At 37.3% G+C, this 5724-nt stretch overlaps 1 protein-coding gene across 1 annotated transcript in view; it reads left to right on the plus strand.

Annotated features, from left to right (window-relative positions):
• The window catches only part of Lingo2 (leucine rich repeat and Ig domain containing 2), a 602131-nt gene that overhangs the window by 192773 nt on the left and 403634 nt on the right, over nucleotides 1-5724 (plus strand). Inside the window, exon 3 of the mRNA XM_023723508.1 lies at nucleotides 1210-1372. The gene's annotated coding sequence lies outside the window, so the exon portion shown is untranslated. The remainder of the gene's footprint in view (nucleotides 1-1209; nucleotides 1373-5724) is intronic.

The raw sequence follows: 5724 nt of genomic DNA on the forward strand, positions 1-5724 counted from the left end.
TTTTTGGTGGAACCGGGGATTGAACTCAGGTCCTTGCACTTGCCAGGGAAGCACTTATTCCACTGATCCATCTCCCTGGCCCCAACTGACCAAATCTGATCGTTAACATTTTTCTATATTTCTAGGAAACAGTTATTTTTTTGAAAGGTATCATTACGTAAAAGTTTTTGATTGGGCATGGGTATTTTTTTGTTAATGGAAGCCAAATCTGCTTATGAAATTTACACACCATATTTTTCATTTGGATGTAAATAATTATACCATCAACTATGTGGCATTTTGCCCTACAATTAGTTATCTACTTTACTCTCTTGGACCAATCATCTCTTTGTGAAAAGCTTGGGTCTCCCTTGGCCTACTGGTTACTGTCATGGAATCTGTATCTTGATATAAACAATGCTGGCTGCTGAATTTGCAGCATTTTGTATATGTCCATCCAAGATCTTTCTCACACCTGCTAAAAAGGTGACCCAATTTTTATACTAGAAGCTGTGACATTCACTACGTGGTCACAGCTCACAAAGGAAACTCCCCTTGACCGTACCATCCTGTGGCTTTTGCATTATTGTATCTTACTGCTTAGTTACCTAAGAATACTACAGATGGAATTAGGAAAACACCATCAATACAAGGAATTGCCCACATGAGAGAGGAGAATAGGTATATTCTATAATGTGTGTCTTACTATTGATCTTTATAGGATAGGGAAGTAGCTTGGCAGGCTAAGCACCTGCTGGCAAGTGCAAAGACCTGGTTTCAATCCTGGATACCACATGCCCTGCTGTGCTGGCCCGGATCCCTAGGGCTCCTTGTCAGCTGCTGAAACCAGGCGTGGTGGTGCACACCAGTAAACCCAGCTAGGAAGGCTGAGACAGAAGGATCACTATGAGTAGGAGCTGTGTAGCAAGATCCTGTATCAAATAAATGAATAAATAAATTTTTTTAATACCCATGTTTATTAGTAGTGACTTCTTAAATATATAATAGTAAAAATAAGAGGAGCATGCATTTCTTAAAATGTAAGTAGTAGCATAAAGAAGAGCATGCTGCGTGCAGTAGCACATAGCTTCATGTCCTGTAGCATCTTGAAAGGTGTCAGAACCCTTCACGCACTGCTTTGTGATCCCTTATAAGTAGTGATGCTTCCTAGTCTTAAGACATGGCTTACACTTCTCAGCCACAATGATGAGATGGCTTTACTTGTTGCAGGCACGTTGCAAGCAGGTGGCTTGGTGGGAATTTGAGAGACACTGCAGCTCATGACAGCATGCCGGAGTTATCATGATCAACTACTCAGCTTGGATTTCACCCAGTGGTCAAGAGCTTTGCGTGGTAGACGGCGAGAGTTGGGATTTTAAGAAGAGTGAACCAGGTAAGTTTGCAGGAGACATCTGATCATTTATCACTTGTTCTAAGGGCTCTAACATGCTGCCAAGATGGTCTGAATAATGTATAACTTTCCTATTTGTTTTCTAAGTGCACTGAAAAGATAGTTGAAGAATGAGTTCTCCCTTAGCATCGGTAGATTGTATTCATAGAAATAATTGAATCCCCTTTCACTCAAGAGAGAGGAGCTATTTTAAAATACACATAAATTAGGAATGAGAATCCTACAGATGCTTGTTCAATGCAATAGCCAATAATTGCAAGTTATAGAGATTCCCTTTTTAAAAAATTACTCTGAACTTTAATGACATAAATGGTTATACCAAGGTTTTTTTTTTTTTTTTGTTTATTGTTGTTTGTTTTTCAAGACAGGGACTCACTATGTAGTTCAGGCTGATCCTGAATTTGCTATGTAGCATAGGTTGGCCTTGAACTTGGAGTAATCCTCCTGCCACAGCCTCCTGAGTGCCGAGATTACAACTGTGCGACACCATACCTGGCTATGAATGGTTGTACTTTTGAAGGTGCAGTAGAAAAAGTGGTGCTTTAAGATTTGTATTTTATATATAGAATTATGAGTATACATTCATAGCATCTGATCTTATAAATATTCTTCAAGCCTACATTAAGATTATGCCAGTAGTTTGCCTTTTTATAAAAATATTTATAATTCTAAGGGCCAGCCAAGTAGCTCAGTGGATTAAAGCACCTGCAAGTCAGTGCAGGGGCCAGGGGTTTGATCCCTGGGCCGGCAGTGCCAGCCCTGCCCTGGGGTGTGCTGAGAGGGCAATTGGGACTGGGCATGGTTGCATACATCTGTAATCCCAGATCTTGGGGAGCTGTAAACAGGTGGATCAATCCGAGTCCGATCTAGTAGTGAGACCCTGAACACCTTGTAGATTCTTCCCTAAAATGCAAATATATATATATATATATATATATATATATATATTCTGTTGACACATTATTTAAAGTAATGATAAAGTGACACACTAACCTCACTGTTGTATTTCCAAGAATTTAAATAGAGCATTCTGATTTACTTTATCGTCTAATTTTTCTACTTCATTCTGGAAATCATCTCAGTTAATTTCCATAATTTGGCAGTTCTAATTTTTCTCCTTAGCTCTTTTCCTGCCCTGGAATATAGCTTAAATGGTCAACAGTTACCTAGGAAACCACAAATTATTTTCATCTTCTGAACTTAAGAGCATAAATATTTTTACCAACTCTTTTAATGCATCAAAAAACAAGATCTTCTTTAAGTTCAAGTATAAAAGAGAGAAAACTTTAAAAAATCATTTAGAAAACGTAGAAATTTTTCTATGTCAAATGCTTCAGCTTTTTAAGTTTAACTTCTTTTAAACAGCTGTAGCCTTCCCATTTACTGAAAATGAAGTGAATGAAACTCAGTATACTACAGCCTAATGTACTTGTTTGGGTGTAAACAATGACTTCTGAAGTATTCAAAACCAATTTACACTCTTTTTAATAAATACCACTTTGCAGTGCCTAAACTTTGATATATCTCTAAGAACATTTTAGACAATCACAAATTTGAACTGTTGGAAATGTTAGTGTAGATTACCAAATTCATGGTAGAAATCTTCACTCAATAAGCTGAACTACTGGATAACTTTTAGTTCTTTTTAGTGACAAGGTGGGCTACTCACATTAGAAGAGGGGTAGCAGCACATAAATAAAAGGAGAAGCAAATTGTTGGACACAAGTGAGATGGAGTTACGTGCTTCATGCCACTATTATCTAGCACGTAGTTATAGCAAGAACACGTCATGATAGAGTCCTGTAGTTTTAACCTTGTACATTTTAAGTTCTGTGTCCAGAACAAAGTTCACCATAACTACATTTCAGTATTTTAAGCAAAAACTGAGTTGCATGTTGAAACCTTAGTGTTCTAAATAAGAGGACTGAAAGGTAGTAAAATAAAGCCTGCAATATTTTGAAGGTAAATAAACTTTCAATAACACAATTAGCAATTCCATTGTCACAAAGGCAAACCTTCTGTCTATTTGTGGAAAATGTACCTTACCTCCTTAGAATATCTTATCTTTCTGGGCTGTGTAATTTATCATTTTGGCTATTGTACAATGAGGAGTTTTGAGCTAAGTTTTATAAAGAAACCTAAGTTGTATTCACAAATCATTTGAAGTAAATCTTATTATGATATACAAGTTAGTAAATTTTGCTCTCCTGTATAAAAATTATAGTTTAAAAGTGTACTCCTTGGCAGTGAAGATTTGGCAGTAAATTCATAGGTTTTCAGTTAAACATAAGCATTGCATTCATTGTAGCTTTATAGTTTTTATTAGTCTTGCATTCATACTTGTGCTTGGTGGTAGGACTGCATTTCCATGTTTACGTTAACGTATCCTCACCTCTCTGTAAAGTACAAAGAGTATCAAGGATTCCCAATGCTGTTTTTTAAGTTTTTATCAAAGCTTTCTAAATCTGAACTCTTCCTAAGTTTAGAAACCATTTTTCTTTCTTTTAAAGCATTTGCTTAAGTAAAGAATTGCCTAGCTTGGTATTACGCTACTGTATGCTCCTAAACAGAATCAACATTAAGCTATTGAGGCAGGGTACTAAAGGTGAGATTTTCCAAGGTACTTCTGATGATAACTTGCCCCATCTAATAGGATGTGTGTTTGCTAAAAGAATTTATGAAAAAAATTAAACTGCACTTGTGTATACGATATAACTGTCCTTGGCTGCCTGTAGAGACCAATGATATTCTTGCCTGTCCAGCAGTGTATATTTTAAGATCTGCTGAATTAAGTTCTTGAGAATTCAGTGAATCAGCTAATCACACAATGAAAAATCTTGCATGAATCTTAATCATTGACAATCTACTCACTCACCCCAACTATTTATTATATATCTGCACCACGTAAAACTACATGTAGTTACAAACAAATTAATAACCCTCCCTTTATACTTTCAGGAATATTATACCTACAAAATTATACCTCTGCTAGCACCATTTAAAAAATAAATTTTATAAACACACATGTGACTACCTTATTCCAGGAAAAATAAGTTAAAATTGGTAACACAATGTGTCAAGCAAAGTTTTCCAGAAATAAAGGACTACCAAAACTGGAAAAAGTGACAGGAGGTTCTTGGAAACTTGAGGGCAGAATTTCAATAGGTGAGAAAGGTGTTTAAAGGTACTTGGTGCTCAGCACACAGTCTGACAAGATTACCATAGTCCAAAAAATAAGGAGTGTGTTTGAAGCATGGAAAACCTGACACCTGGGCATAGAGAGAAAACCAAGGAGGGGCTGCACATACAGCGTCTGGGCTGGAATACTTCACACGCTCAGGAATGGTGAGAAATGAAATAACAAAAACACAGAACCTAAAATTTTTAAAACAATGCTAGCAAAGGGTAACATGGGGAAGGGAAGGTCTGTGGAGAGAGAAAGGAGATGACGAGGTGTTTGGCTCCTTTGGTAGAGAAATGTGTGGTGTCTAGACTGGATCACCAAGGCCTAGGAAAGTTCCTGTCCGTGGTTGACTCTTTATTCTCTGTAAAATGTTGACTAAACAAGTATCTCTTAATGATAATCAGTACATTCCTATATTTGTAACTTTCCCTTTTTAGTTTGTAATTTAAAACCACACAAAGGATGAAAGAGGTTAACTGGTTTTGTCCTTACATCTGTGTGCATGTACAGATGCACACACATCCCCAAGCTCTCAGTGTGTGTTTGAAATTATGCTTCAGAACCTCTTCGTGAAATTTATGCTTCAATTAAGATGGGGGAGGCTGCTGCCCTCCTTTATTTCCCTTCTGAGACTTATCTCTCTCAGGTTTTATCCTTCGCTTCATCACTTCATCATCACACCAATCACCTTGTTTCATTCCTCCAGAGCACAACATGCAGCGCAGGCACATTTTTATGACTAGAAAGCCAGCATACCCTACTTGGCGCTGGCTGCTTACTTAAACCTAATTAAGCAGTTCTGCTGAAAGAATCACATCCTTTTCCAACACAATGCACATTTGATCAAAATAATAGGGAACATATTAAAGCTGTGGGGAAATTGGAGAAGGAAGACTAAAGAAGACACAAAACAATAAATGGTGGCCTTCAGCCCAAAGCCCATGGACACAGCCCTCTAAAGATGCAAGGCCCATCAGTACCTCGGCAAGGGAACCTCCCAGCTCCCAGGATCTCTCACATTAGCTACTTTATTGGAAATTACATTGCACTAAGTGCCTCTAGGGGACACCAGAATCAGTATATTTTGTATAATTGAGTCATGTATTTTCATTTCTTTTTCTTTTTCTTTTTCTTTCTTTTCTTTTCTTTT

Source organism: Octodon degus, unplaced genomic scaffold, assembly GCF_000260255.1.
Source record: "Octodon degus isolate 3935 unplaced genomic scaffold, OctDeg1.0 scaffold00099, whole genome shotgun sequence".
Lineage (NCBI taxonomy): Eukaryota > Metazoa > Chordata > Mammalia > Rodentia > Octodontidae > Octodon > Octodon degus.